This window comes from Emydura macquarii, unplaced genomic scaffold, assembly GCF_026122565.2.
Source record: "Emydura macquarii macquarii isolate MOO-44397 ecotype Brisbane River unplaced genomic scaffold, CSIRO-AGI_Emac_v2 contig_1451, whole genome shotgun sequence".
Classification (NCBI taxonomy): Eukaryota; Metazoa; Chordata; order Testudines; family Chelidae; genus Emydura; species Emydura macquarii.
Genome location: NW_027131588.1, coordinates 20,770,793 through 20,785,197, shown reverse-complemented (window position 1 = coordinate 20,785,197; position 14,405 = coordinate 20,770,793). Strand labels below are relative to the sequence as shown.

The 14,405-nt window shown below is 43.4% G+C and overlaps 1 long non-coding RNA gene across 2 annotated transcripts in view; it reads right to left on the bottom strand.

Annotated features, from left to right (window-relative positions):
- The window catches only part of LOC137156571 (uncharacterized), a 58,203-nt gene that overhangs the window by 11,173 nt on the left and 32,625 nt on the right, over positions 1-14,405 (bottom strand). The window contains exon 1 of one of the 2 annotated variants that reach the window (XR_010920827.1): positions 12,229-12,288. The exons of the other annotated variant lie outside the window; for it this stretch is intronic. This is a non-coding gene — a long non-coding RNA (uncharacterized lncRNA). Of the gene's footprint in view, positions 1-12,228; positions 12,289-14,405 lie in introns of those variants that run through there. 2 annotated transcript variants of the gene reach the window in all.

Sequence of the window (14,405 nt, the reverse complement as noted above, 5' to 3'; positions counted from 1 at the left end):
ATCAGGGGACGGATATGACATTTATGCTGTTTAAAAATCCAGGCACACAAACTACCATGCGTGATTTGCACTCAGAGGGGCGAGCAATGACCGGTGCAGCTAAAACAGGAGTTTCATTGCAACTGGGACGACAGCCAGACTATAGCCTCCGACAGACTGCAGCTCTGCTGCCTGGTGCTTCTCCCCTAGCGCTGCGGCTCAGCCTTATCTGGAACCGCTCCATACACACAGCCACGGTGACCTTGCTCTCAGCACTTGTTGCATTAAGAGGCGTCTTCCATTTGTTGTTTTCTCCCTCCCCAGCGGCACAGCACGTGACGGAACTTAATGCCACGCATGAGAGTTGGTAATCCTGCCTTTGATCTAGGCTACTATCCGTTGGTCCTGCACTGCTCTTGGCACAGAAACTGGGAGGAGGCCCAGATGGCTTTCTACCACCTTTTGCACCGCTCCTCGTTGTAGCCTTGCTTGATTATGGTACTGAACAATACCAGGGATGTCAAAATTCATTTAATTAAGACTCTGTTTAAACATTCTAAAAATAGAACGTTTAAATGGTTAAACGTGTGCGTGGAGGGGGAGCCATGCTGGGCTTGGTTCCTCACTGCCAAGCCAGAGCCTACGCCGGTCTCCGAGCCCAGCTGTGGCTCCCCTCCTCCCCCTCGCCCAGTTTAAACGGTAATCAGCTGTTTAAAACACTTAAACGTTTAGGCTTTTACATCCCTAAATAACACCAATAGCCCTTTTTTAAACTCTAGCATCAGACAGAAGTCTGATCTCCAGGGCTACGCCAGGATTTAAAAACCTTAGGGCTACCACCACCATGTGGGCTAGCACCACTGCTGAAGACATGAGGCGCATGCAAGAAACAACGATCACATTTAATCAGCTGGACCCTTATTAAAAAATTCACCACGTAGAAAACCCCCATTTAATAGAACGGGCACATAGGCTGCAATGGCTGGAAAAAAAACTGACCTGTCCAGCACCAGTATTTCCCAGTCCATCATACTCACCTATTCATATGGAGGCCTGAAAAAGAGAGGAGTGAGCTGGTTCCTGCTGACGGACCAGCAACGAGGTCCTCCAGCCATCTGCCAGGCACCATTTATGATACATTATGCAAATACCCACCAAAGCTCTTTCATATGCATGAGGGGTTCAACCCCTCATGTCCATCTTCAGAGTGTCACCCAGATATCATCAGGGGACTGTTCGCATGATAGGCCCCTTGGATAGTTCTTGTAACTTATTAACATTTTGTTGCCTTATCATCACATAAACATGTAGTTACCTTAAGGAAGTCTCCAACATTTCACCCTGGCTACCAACAGTCAGTTTGAAGGGGCTACTGATCTCTTATAGACATTATTATCCAAACTCAGCAGTTACTGGGTGTGGCTACACTGCTGAGTGAATTCGACTTACTTAAAGTCGACTTTCAGCAGCCGATTTTTAGAAGTCGCAGCAGCGTGTTCACAGTACATTGTTTGCACAGGTCTCGTGTGTTCGCACTCACCACGCTTATTTTGACTTTCAAAGCAGTGCACTATGAGTTGCTATCCCACAGTGCAACTAGCCGCGGTGGCTGTTGGGACGAGCGTCATCGTCCCATGATGCAACACTGCTTCTCCCTTCCTCCCCTCCCCTCCCCCAAACTAACAGGAAAACTGTTTTTGTGCCATTTTTTTACTCTGCGCGCCCACCATTGCTGCGGAGACATGGAGCCAGCTCAACTCTGCACTATTATTGTGAGCGCCACAAATACATCGCGGCTTATCATTGAGTATTTTCGAAGTAGAGCAAGAAGCCGAAGCACAGGCAACAGGGATGCCACCGAGGCTGTACTGCTACAGGCCATCGAGCAGAAGAATTCCCGATTGCTGCAGGCTGTAACGCATCATCTGCAGTCTGTGATACGCAGGTTCTGGTGCAGGGAAACAAGCGCAGACTGGTGGGACCGCATTGTTATGCAGCTGTAGGATGATGACCAGTGGCTGCAAAACTTTAGTATGCGAAAGGCAACTTTCCTCGAACTGTGCTCGGAGCTGGCCCCGTCCCTGAAGCGCGTGAATACTCACTTGAGACAAGCTGTGATGGTGGAGAAGAGAGTCACCATCGCTCTGTGGAAGCTGGCAACCCCTGACTGTTACCGCTCGGTTGGGAATCAATTCGGAGTTGGTAAATCTACAGTGGGCACCACCATGATTCAAGTATGGACAATCAATAGACTTCTGCTACTAAGGATAGCGACTTTGGGAAACGTGCAGGACATAGTGGATGGGTTTGCCATGATGGGGTTCCCAAACTGTGGGGGGGCAATTGATGGGATGGACATCCCTATTTTAGCACCTGCCCACCTAGTAACCGAGTACATAAACCGCAAGGAGTATTTTTCCATGGTCCTGCAGGGGCTTGTGGATCACAGGGGTCGTTTCACTGATATCTATGTGGGGTGGTCTGGGAAGGTGCATGATGCGCGTATTTCGTAATTAGGAGCTGTTCTCTAATATGCAGGCAGGCACTTCTTTCCCCAACCAAAAAATTCACATCGGGGATGTGGAAATGCCTATAGTGATCCTGCTTACCCCTTGCTCCCTTGGCTAATGAAGCCGTAGACCGGACACCTTGCCAGCGACAAGGAGCGTTTTAATAAGAGGTTAAGCAGTTGCAGAACGGTTGTAGAATGATGGAGGAGTCTCCTCACTAGGCTGGACATGAGTGAAAAGAACCTCCCTTGGGTGATATCTGCACGCTGTGTTCTTCATAATGTGTGTGAAGCGAAGAGTGAAAGTTTCCCCCCATGGTTGGGCTGTGGAGGCAGAAAGACTGGCCACCAGTTATGAGCAGCCAGGTGCCAGCAGTACACTGAGAGCTAACCACAGAACACTTTGCATTGGGGAAGCTTTGAAAACCAGGTTCTGCAATGAGAGGCAGGACAATACAACACTGGCACAAGACTATACAATGGAGATTGCTCAACTCTGTGGCTCACAGGGGTGGAGGAGAATGAGCAATCTTGTGACTCAGTGGAGCCCACCTGGACTAATGTCTACTAGGCACATGCTCAAAACATACAAAATAAGGGAGAGGGCCTGCATACCTCAGCTTTTCTCCTCCCACACCTACACTGGAAGCAATGAGAGTGCTGAGAAACAAAGACTTCAACAGGAGACTGACCCCAGCTTTGAGGGAAGAACCTGTGTATTAAAGAGCTGCAGTATCCTGTGGGTGAGAAAACTGCTTGATCTAAATACTGCCTAGTGTTCTAAAATGTAAGGTTTAGAGTGAGTTTATCTTTAGTTTCTTTGGTACCTATCTCTGATCTCTTATGCCTACCACTTATACACAATTAAAATCCCTCTCTTTCTGTAGTTAGTAAATCTGTTTTATATTTTAACTAAAACTGTTTTGGCTGAAGTGTTTGGAAAAAATCTCAGCTCAGATAACAGACTTGTGTATGTCTTCTCTACATTGAGAGGGAGCAGAACAGGTAATAAACTTATACTAGTCAGGCTTCTGTACAAGGCAGGACGGTGCAACTTTGAGATGCAAATCAGGGGTCTGGGGTTAACTGGCTGGTGCCTTTCTTTGCGAGATTCATGAGTGGCTCTGAGAACATTCATGCCATCTAGCTGGCTGTAGGGCTTCATCTGCTATTGGGTTGAGTGCTAACAGCACCTGGAGGAGGTTGCTGCATGTCGCTAGCGAAGCATTGTGAAGGACAGCCCAGGCTGGAGAGTTAAGGGAGGGGGAACAGCGATACCTGGTCCTAGGTTGTACCCCAGGGGAATCTGTCAGTGTCATTTTAACAAATTGTAGAGTTTGGAAATAGGTTTCAATAGAAAACAGGTTGTCAAGATGCAGCCCTTCAAAACATGTACTGCTCCAGAGAACAAAATCAATCAATATTAGATGCGGCATTATATCTGTGAGTGCTCTGTCCTAGGGGGGTCTCTCCTGCTCTTGAGGGGCAGAGTCTTTACATTTAGATCTAGAAAAAAAATCTCAGGACATAGAAGACTTGCCAGCAGCCTGGAACTAGGAGAAAAAAAATAGTTGAAACGAGATGGGATGGATTTTTCTTCTTCCCCCTCACACTGGTGTTTCTCAGGGGAAGATTTCAGCATGCCAAATAAGGCTTATGTAACTGTTCAGAAATTCTGCCTGGTTTCCACTCCATACTGGTGTAAAGTGTCGAACGCTATGCAGCCAATAACTTCCCAGGATTTTTACTCTTCACTCCAGCAAGCACTGTAAACTAGTGTCCCCGGACGTGTGTAGCATTATGTTATATTGAAACTTCCTGATGTTCAGGCAATAACTTAAAAAACAAAACAAAAACCCTTAGATGCAGCCTGAAAACACCTACTACTCGCCAACTATTAACTCAAAAGCAGTAATTAATGTTGAATTAACTTTAAACAGACGAATGGCTGAGGTAAAACTGGAATGGTGAATAGAAACACAGCTTAAGATGAGGACAGATGGAAAGTTTTCAAGCTGGAAAGAGTTTAAGAGCAGAGTATCCCAGAGGTCAGATTTAGGACATCTGTTGTTCATAATGTGCGTCTATTTATATAAATAAATTACTTGGAGAGGGGTGTTGAAAACTTAGGCAACATTCAGATCTTAGTTTCATTTGTGTAAATCTGAAGTAATTCCACTGGCTTCAGTGGAGATAGCCCAGATTTACACTGGTGTAATTTGAAAGCAGGATTTGGCTTGAGACCTCTACATTTTCAGATGACGCAAAAATTGGAGGTTGAGCAAATAATCAGACACAATGCAACTAGCTTCCAAGGGATTTGGATTATTGAAGTGCTGGGGCCAGCAGATGGCAAATACAATTCATTGTCAAAATGATAAAATAATTAACCTAGGGAATATCTTGCTAAATGGAACAGCCATCCAATAGCAACCAGGAAAGGGACTGAAACCAACACTACACGACATATAGACAAACAAAATGCTGCACTAAATTGGATTAGCAGAGAGAGACTATAAAATAAGAGACAATACCTTTGCCACATAAGGAACTTGTTAGGCAGACTCCATTTAATGGATTGTCTCCGGGTCTTGTCGTCAGAGCATGGGAAGACCATCATAGCATTCTCTCTGCCTCGGAGAGAGAGTGACATAAGGCAAAAAATAAATTGCTACCAGGTCTGGGAAATACAAGTTATGGATGAAGACAATGTAAATAAGGGAAGAGAAAAAGAGGATGAAATTTTGACCCCCTAATGTTTTGCCATTGACTTCAATGAAGACAGAATTTGGCACTATACTTCTGGTGGGAGGGGTGAAATGGCTTTATTTTCCATGGATGAAGCCATACTCTTATATGTTGATATAAGCAATGCAAAGCCCTCATCCTGTAATGAGCTCCGTGTAGGCACGAAGTGCTGGCCATGTGGAGCTCATTGCTAGAGCCGAGTGAATAACTGATTTTCTGGTTTTTGTGGCAGTTCCATAAAATGGCAGGAGAGGGTGGAAATTTTAGTTTGAGTTGAACCAAATCTGAACTCTTAGTGAATCAAAAGAGTCCACTGGGGGTTTGTTCCAAATTGGGGATTTGAACCTGCATTTTCCACATCAGAGGTGAGCACCCTAATCACTGGGCTAAAGGTTATAAGGAGAGTAAGGGGCAGCTGCACCACCTTGTCCTCAGGCCATTTTGTGAATGGCTGAAACTCCCTGTCAAATTTGCAACTCGCTTCAGGTTGAGTGAAACTGCATTTTTTGGTGAATAAACAATTTGTTTCTAAAACATGTTGCCCAGCTCTATTCACTGCAGAATTAGGGCCTATGATCCGAAGAAGGCATTTAAAGAGATTTGGTGAGTTCATTAAATTGAACTGTCTTCGCTATTACTCAACCAAGTTTATGGAAAACTCTCAAAACCCCACAAATGGAGCAGGGTCCCTTCATCTGTGGCTGATGACACTGTAGATTTCCATGTGAAAATGTCCCTGTGTCATGAGTCCAAGTACTCACACAGTGATTATGTGTGCGTTAGCAAGGATATAAACCTAAAAAGGGTACGACTTGCCCATCTAGACTAACCCTAATCCACAAAAATCTAACTGCCCAACGGGGGAGAAAATCCCTCTCTCCTGCTTTGTAAGATGCAAAAGGAGTCTTGCAATGTTACTAAACTCTGATTCCATCAGCCAAAATTGGGGGAGCATATTTCAGTGCTAAGGAGCCCAAGCAATGCCATCCGCCTTTTTCCTTTGAACCAGAGGTTGTTAGTTTGAGTGTGTGTCTGCGGATTGCAACTAGAGATTCTGGTCATGAAAAATAGGGGACTCATATAGCAAGGTCCCAAATCATTAAGGACTTTATAAACTTAAGCTCCACCAGGAAGTGAATAGTGCAGTTTATTACCGATATTACTATATCCTAAGTGCTTAGATAATCAGTGATGGGGGTTCTAGAAAATCAAGATAGATTTAAGTGAGAGGCACATCTTAAAAAGCATGCAATCAGATTCTGCAATCACTTCAATTTCCAAGTACTTTTACAGAGTCACCTCATGCAAAGTGCATTGCTTAATTTAAGCGTACAACTTTTTTTTTTTTATTTATTTTTTTAAAACTACCTCATCCACTACTCTGGGTGTTTATATGATAAACGTATCTATCATCAATACCAGTTTGGTCATATTCTCAAGAGTTCCCCCTTACACAGTTAGCCACTCAAGACAAACAGAAATCATTGTCCTTAGCGCTCCCTTGCCCCCCATTTATAAGGTCTTTCCTTTTCCAACTCTATCCTCAAAAGGCAGGGAGTAGCAAACTCAGCGTCTGTCAGCCAACATGAGTAGATAAGTTCCAGAGTCATAGATCTCTTACTAAGAACACCTTCCCTGAATCCGATGGCATTAGCTAAGACACCTCTGCTGATCTATCACATGTGGAGAAAATGGGCCTCTCAGCTGTTAGGGCCTTCACTAGTTAGGACTTTACAAATCAACACCTTGAATTTTACCTGGATACTAAACAGGAAGATAGTGAAGCCCAGATGTAACATTTTCCCAACAAGTCACCTTGCTAAGCAAGAAAGCAACTGCCTTCTTCACTGGCTGTAGTTCTTCCAAATTATCTTTGTACATAGCTCCTTGTAGAGCACATTGCATTGATCCTGTCGGGAGGTGCAAAAAAGGCCTGGATCACTTTAGAGAGGTCCATATCCTGAAGATGACCTCAAGGAGTTCTGGTCAAACACAGATGAGAAAAGCAGTCTTGGGAACAGCTGCTACCCGATCATTCAGAAGCAATGGTGGCTCAATAAGACCTACACATTGTGGATTCCCTCATTTGGGGGCTGGTATCACCACTGCCATTTCTTCCGCTTGCTCTCCCCATGTTACCAACATTATCCCAGCATTACATGGGTTGAATCTGAGCCAGCTAGGCCTTATCCAAGTCCTTGCATCTGTCAAGCAGTGAGTGAGTTGCACAGCTGCAGGAGCTGAGTCACATCAGATGGAGGATAAAGAATGGCAGCACGTGTTGCACATGTACTGAAGGCACTGCAGCCTATGCTTTCTCATTAACCCAAATGAGATCATATAGAGATCAAAGAGGAGAAACAACACGCTCTGTAGCACTCATCATGAGAACGCCTTTGAGGGCAAGCAAGCATTCATCCATCCCTACCCTGGGACATCTTGGACAGAATGGAATTGGACCATACAAGAGTGAGTCTATCTACCCCTACTAGAGTATCACCAAGAGCTCCGCATGACCAATATTATCCAAGGCAGCTGACCCATCTCAAAAAAAAATCAACATGGACATTTGATCCATTACTAGAGGGAGATCATCTACCCGGGCAACTTGTGCAGCTTCTGTACCATTCCCAGTCCTGAAACCAAAGTGAGTGGAGTCAAGTTAATCTTTTTTAGTTCTTTAAGGTGCCCTTATAAGTAACAAGAATAATAAAGGAGGATTAAGATTATTTTTTAAATGGCAGGTATGTTGGGTCAGACACCCTTTCCCTGTTCCTAAATCTATGCTCATGTTAATTAACTCATTTCATGGAATTTTATAGAAATTAGAGATGTAAACAATATATTATTGTAGGTGGTCTAATAGTCCATTCCCTAGGGGGACCAGGGCAGGATGATTTCTTACAGTATAATTCCTAGAGCTTTGTCCAGTCTTAGTTTAAAATTTTTCTTTTCTTAATATCATGAGTCCGTTATTTATAGTTCTTAGAGCTGGTCAGAATTTTTCTGAGAGAACATTTTTCTATTGGAAAAGACTGATTCATTGAAATGAAAACATTCTGTGGGAAATATCTCGGACACAACCCATGAGAAACTTGTCTGTTTCCTACCCACCTACCTGCCTCTCTGGTTCCTTGCCAGCTGACTTGGTGTGGGGCTACCACAGGTCCTTGAAAGCCCACCTGCTGAACTGCTGGGGAGCCTGGACTCCCCATATCCCAGAACTCCTGGTTCCCCAGGAACATGGAGGTGGGACTGGAAACTTTTGAAAAATTCTATTTCCGTTTTTCCAAAATGGAATTTCTCAAAAATGTCTCTCCTAGGAAATATTGTGCATATTTGACTTTTCCTTTCAATTGGGAGTGATTTTTTTTTTTTAAACACACGCTGAAATGCAAAGTTTTGCAAGGGAGGGAAATTCCAGTTCTCACTCAGCTCTAATAATAGTTATGTCTCTTCCCATCCATTTCCCATGCAGTTACCATCTATGCCTAGTTTTAGTACTGGGATGTCCAGATCTGAGCACAACATTCCAGGTGCAATCTCATCAGCCTGAATACGGAGGTGACGGAGTTATTGCTTTACCACTCACAAGTAGTACACGGCCATCCCAAACTCATGGGTATAAAGACTTTACACCAAACTATACTATGTGCTCCAATACACACACCCATTTCACTGCAAGTCCTTCTCCATTGAAAAGGCCTTGAACAGCACTTTCAACCCTGACACACCTTCTACTGAAAGCAACCAAAAAATTAGACTAAAAAAAATAGCAAAAACAAAATAACGTCATGAAGCAAATGAGGCAGAATTTTTCCCTTGAAAAGAGTAGTGCTGGAGACTCCATGAATTCCACTAAGGGCTTCACTACTCTTATCAACTTTACATGGAAGGGGCTCAGACACAATGGTGATGGGCTGTGTAAAACTCTTAAATTAAATTTCTCTCCTATGAGCCCCTGATCAAACATGCCCTAGTGAAACAGTCATCATTTCATAGCATTTAAGGACAGAAGGGACCATTAGATGATCTCATCTGAAATGCAGGCCAGAGAATTTCACCCAGTTACCCTCAGAATGAGCCCAATAACTAGTGTTTCGCTAAGGCACATCTTCCAGAAAGGCATCCAGTCTTGATCTGAAGCCATCACGAGATGTAGAATTCACCACTTCCCTCGATAGTTTGGTTCCAGTCGTGACTCATCCTTGTTGTTAAAAATGTGCCACATTTCTAATTTGAACTTGTCTGGCTGCACATACAGCGTTCCATGAGCAATCACATCCTTTCGGAGGCAGCGACAGAGAACACTGACATTGATATCATTTTTTTATAGTCATCTTCCTGATAAATATCTTTATGGAACTTTTCTTGACTAAAAATCTGACAAATGGAACTGGTGACCTTAGAAAGATGTCATCTCTTCAGATGGAAAGCCTTATACCCTCATTAATGGCTTGTAGAAGAAACTGGTATAAAATTTTTTAAAAAATATTACCCCTCAAACATGAAGGGCATCTGAATGGTTGCAGTCCACTAAAAATTCGTAATCTCTGATGGAAACATTGCATTTTGAATCTGGAATCTGCTCTTTGGCCCACGATGAATGAGTGCACAAAATTTCAAGATTTTCGCTCAATAGGAATATAGGAATTAATAGAGTCAGTCAGTGAGTGATCTGTTGCTAGCGCTTGTGATACATACTTCAGGAGAATTTATGGGAACTGTTTATAGATATTGGTTTCACGACACATCTTTTGCAAATTGTAGTTTAAAGAGCCACTGACCACATGCCAACAGATGTGAAAGCAATTTTCATACAGATTTATAGTTACTGTCACATTTACAATAGAGTAGTGCAAAGACAGAGTTTCTCTTGTTGGGTTGGAATTCAGTACCAGCAACTTCTGTGTTATGAACAACAAGCAAGTGATTTTTGCCTTTGAAGTGGTATTTTCACATCTCTGTCAAGCCTTGTAAGTCTTTCCTTGTGTCAGACACAAAATGCCTACTGGGGAGCAATAGACGCTTCTACTTTCAATTGCTTCTCATACCTAGCAACATTCCTTCAAATATTTTCACTTTGAAGAAGAGGGGTGATTGCACATCTCAAGATATTGCTCTAGAAGTTCAACATTAAAAAAAAAAAAAAAAAAAAAAAAAGGTTCACATTAGCTTTTAATAGAGCCAGTCAAATTATTTGTTGCAAATTTAGCCCTTTGTCTGCTTGCAAAGTGTTCATGAATGGACTTTCATTTCACAAGACTAAGTTATGATTATTTCTGCAAACACTATTTGATGGGCTTTTCTATGAACAAAATCTATTTATTATATGTGGTTTATGAGTGGTCAGCTAAGGAACATGGTGATATTTCTGCTTCCAGATTGGATTACTGAAGCTTTTTAAAAACAGGAAAACAACAACAACAACAGCAAATAGTAAGTAATGAATACTCTTATTCATGAAAACTACACCCTTGTTTGCAGTCAGATATAGGTATTTCTACAGAGAACCAACTATTCCCCAAGGACTGAGAATAAACAAACACTCATTTACCCAAATAGCAAGGGGCTGGAACATAGTCAATGGAATAACCCTTCAGATCTTGATGTTTGTGAATATTGGTTATCATTATTACACCAGCTATGCATTTAAGAGCTGTTGTCACCTGTCAGAACAGGTAGATTTGTTAGAGTAACCAGATGTCCTGATTTTATAGGGACAGACCCACATTTGGGGCTTTTTCTTATATAGGCGCCTATTACCCCCCCACCACCTGTCCTGATTTTTCAAACTTACTATCTGGTCACCCTAACATATGCCACAATACAGATTGCTCCAACTTTCCTCTCTCTTTCAAAGAATGGTGGACTTGTTCATTACTTAAGGGAGTTCACAGAAACAGTCACCTCCCACAGATTTGTGAGACCGTGAGTTTTCTTGTGCACACCCAAGAAATACATTTCTTCAGCCATCTCCCCTGGGAAATTGAGATTTTAGGCAGGACACCCAAGTTTGCTTTGTTTACCACCATTGTTTGAGACAAGTCTGACAAACACTACAGAGCAGGTCCTCAGACCTCTCAAATGTTTCCTCGCAGGTCCAAAGGCTAATCCAATCTGTGGTTCTTTTTAGCAAGATAATTCAATTTCCACAGATTCCTTGTGGTTGAGTGCTTGCTTTCAAGTTAGAGTGCTACCCTGTAAACATGGGGACAACCATGGAACAAAGATGGAGGGAGGGGAGCACCAGGAGGAAAAGTTTTTGTGCAATATAAAAGAAATCAAGGGAACTGGGAATACAGGCAGCCAGGGCTGGACAGCATGCTAGGAGCTATTTAAAAGCCAGGAAAGGGGAAAAACAGAATGCTTTGATGCTGAGAGGTATTAGGCAGATAGCAGCAGCAGGAGGAGGGCTAGTTTCAGAGGAAAGATTAGCAGCCTTTTCATTTTTAACTCACCAGCCAAGGAGGAGGAGGGGGAGACAAACTGACTTTTTAGCAGTATTGCACCCTGAGCAGTTCTGATCAGCCACATTTGAATGTAACAGAGGAAAAGATTAAACAAAATTTGCTTCTGTGGTTCCCACACTGTTCTGCCTCCTGGAGGGCCAGGGCGCCGCCTGTTGCCCCTATTACTTGGCATTGGCCAGCCCGGTAGTGACCAGCAGGGCAAGGGGAAGGGGAAGGAGAAGGAACTGGGGCCCACCCTCTACTCCGGGCACCAGCCCAGGGGCCCTAATAGTAGCAGCTAGGCACTGTTGACAATGCTTCTGGCTGGGATTTTCCCCTGGGCTACTATCCCCCCCGTACCCTTTCAGCTTGTGGGGCTCCCCACCCCCTCTCTTCTCAGGCAGGGTCTCCTCCAAGCCTTCTGCCTCGAGGAATCTCTCAATCCCATCCCCCCTTTTGGCAGGGTCCTTTTCCCTCAGGCCTCTGAGCTCTTGATCCAGGGGTTTGGCAGGGAAGCCTCCTTCTAGAGTTCCCCTTTACCTGGTTCTTGGGTCTTGTCATCAGTCACTGCACTCCTCCAACACTCCCACCAGCTCTCCTTTCTCTCTCTCTGCCTGGCTGGAGCAGGAGTTTTTAATCAGGTCCCTGGCAGGGCCTTAATTGGCCACAGGTGCTCTAATTAACCTGTAATAACTTCCCCTCAGTCCACAGGAAATCAGGCTCTGAGCATTTGGGGGTTTATATATCTCCTGTCTATCACCCTCCTGCTGCCTTCTGGCCCTGCAGTCTCACAGCTTCCTATACAAACTCCCTGCATTCATTGGACAATTTAGTTCAAACATGTCGAATACACTTCTTTTCTGTGTTGCACACGACCATCCTGGTGGTCTCTGTATGCTTTGGCAATGAACAATGGATAAGAACACTCAAAGGGCAAAATCAAGTCAGCTCAGGCCTTTAAATGGTAAACAGAATGTCTGCCCATTTGGTTTTGTATGTGGTTGTGCACCAGACCTTTGATTCTCTTCCTTCATATTGTTTTGAGGTGCCACTATCAAAGTCCGTTTCTGTACTTCTTTAGAATGAAGGATATTTTTAACTTCTACTACAACAGCTGAGAACCTCCAAATCGGCTGCCACTGTAACAGTGATTTGGTCTGATGTATCTACTTGAATGGCCCTCATCATCATAGAGCTGAATACCTTAAAACCATCAGTGGAGTTTATCACCACAACATTCCTGCGAGATAGGGCAGTACAATCATCCCCATTGTATAGATGGGGGAAACTGAGGTGCAGAGCAGATTAATTGATTTGCCCAGGGTCACACCGGACAGTCTGTGGATGAGTTAATTACCCTAACCCTGAGTCTATTCATCCCACTTTGACCTCCAGCTAGTGAGACACTATGTTGTTTATCAGAAACAGATTCCCATTGATCTCCATCAATGGGCTTAGGATCAGGCCCACACAGAGAGCAATTCACTGCAAGAACCGAGTGAAAAATTTTCAGCATTTTTCAGGGAACCAAAACTATTTGGATTGAATTTTGCAAATAATTTTGGCCAAAAAAAAAAAAAAAAAAGGGAATTTTGTTTCTGAAAAAATTGAAAGGGTTTGTTTCAACCCTTTCAAAATGAAATGTTTTGACTTCTCATTCTGAAACAAACCGTAATTTCAGAATTTAGCTATAGCTATTTAGATAAGAAAAATGGTGAAAAACACCCTGAAAGTGAAATAACCTTCCCCCTCCCTCCCCCCCAAGTTTCATTTTGGTTTTTATTTTGGGTGTTTTTCTTTCTGAAATTATTTCCCTTCCGCCCCTCCCCCCATTTTTTGTTCCAGTGAGAAAAAATGAAAAACAAAATATCTTTCAGTTTTGGTTTAAACTAACCAAATTTGGGGGTGGGGGGAGGGAGGAGGAATTTTAAAGTTCAGCCCCCAAACTGAAAAAAAATAAAGGATTCACTCAAGTCTATTCACTACATGTGCTAGCATCTGTGAAGGACCATAGGATTTTGGCCTTGACATTGTAATCCAATGAGTGAAGCGGATATCATCCCCAGTTACACAACAAACCTGTGATTATGCTGGCCTTCCTGCTCGTCATTGCAGATCCCTTCCGGAGAGACTCCTCAGTGACCCACAGAGCCGAGATCTTCATTAGGGTCAAGAAACCAAAGTAGAAAGCTATCAATGAGCAAGTGTAATAGAGGGCGAGGGAGATCCTGTCACTTTTAAAGGCTATGGTAGAAAAGCACCTAGACAAATAGATTGCGGATAGCAAGCAGCAAGATTCAGCTAGGATTCCATATTGCTCACGTACATAGAGTTTCCCCCCTGGTGGAATTAGGGGATGAAATTCTATGAGCTGTGCTAGGCCGACGTTCAGAACAGATTATCAAAGGATCCTCACTACCCTTAGGTCTCTGAATAAGACTCAAACTTGTCTTTATTCCAGATGTACAGAGTTCTGCATACATAGTTCCATCTCTGCTCTACACTCCCCTTCCACACCTGCAAGCTTGCTATTTATAGACATCTGCCACTCAATTAAAGCACACCCCAGCAGTTTGCCTTTAGCTCACTGAATTGCAGTCAAGGTCTTTTTTCATTACAGAAAGCTAGGCTTTATTAACCTGACAGAGCTTTCGAAAGATATCAGTGATATGACAAAGGCATGAAATGCAGGGGGTGGAGCGTACACACATCTTCCA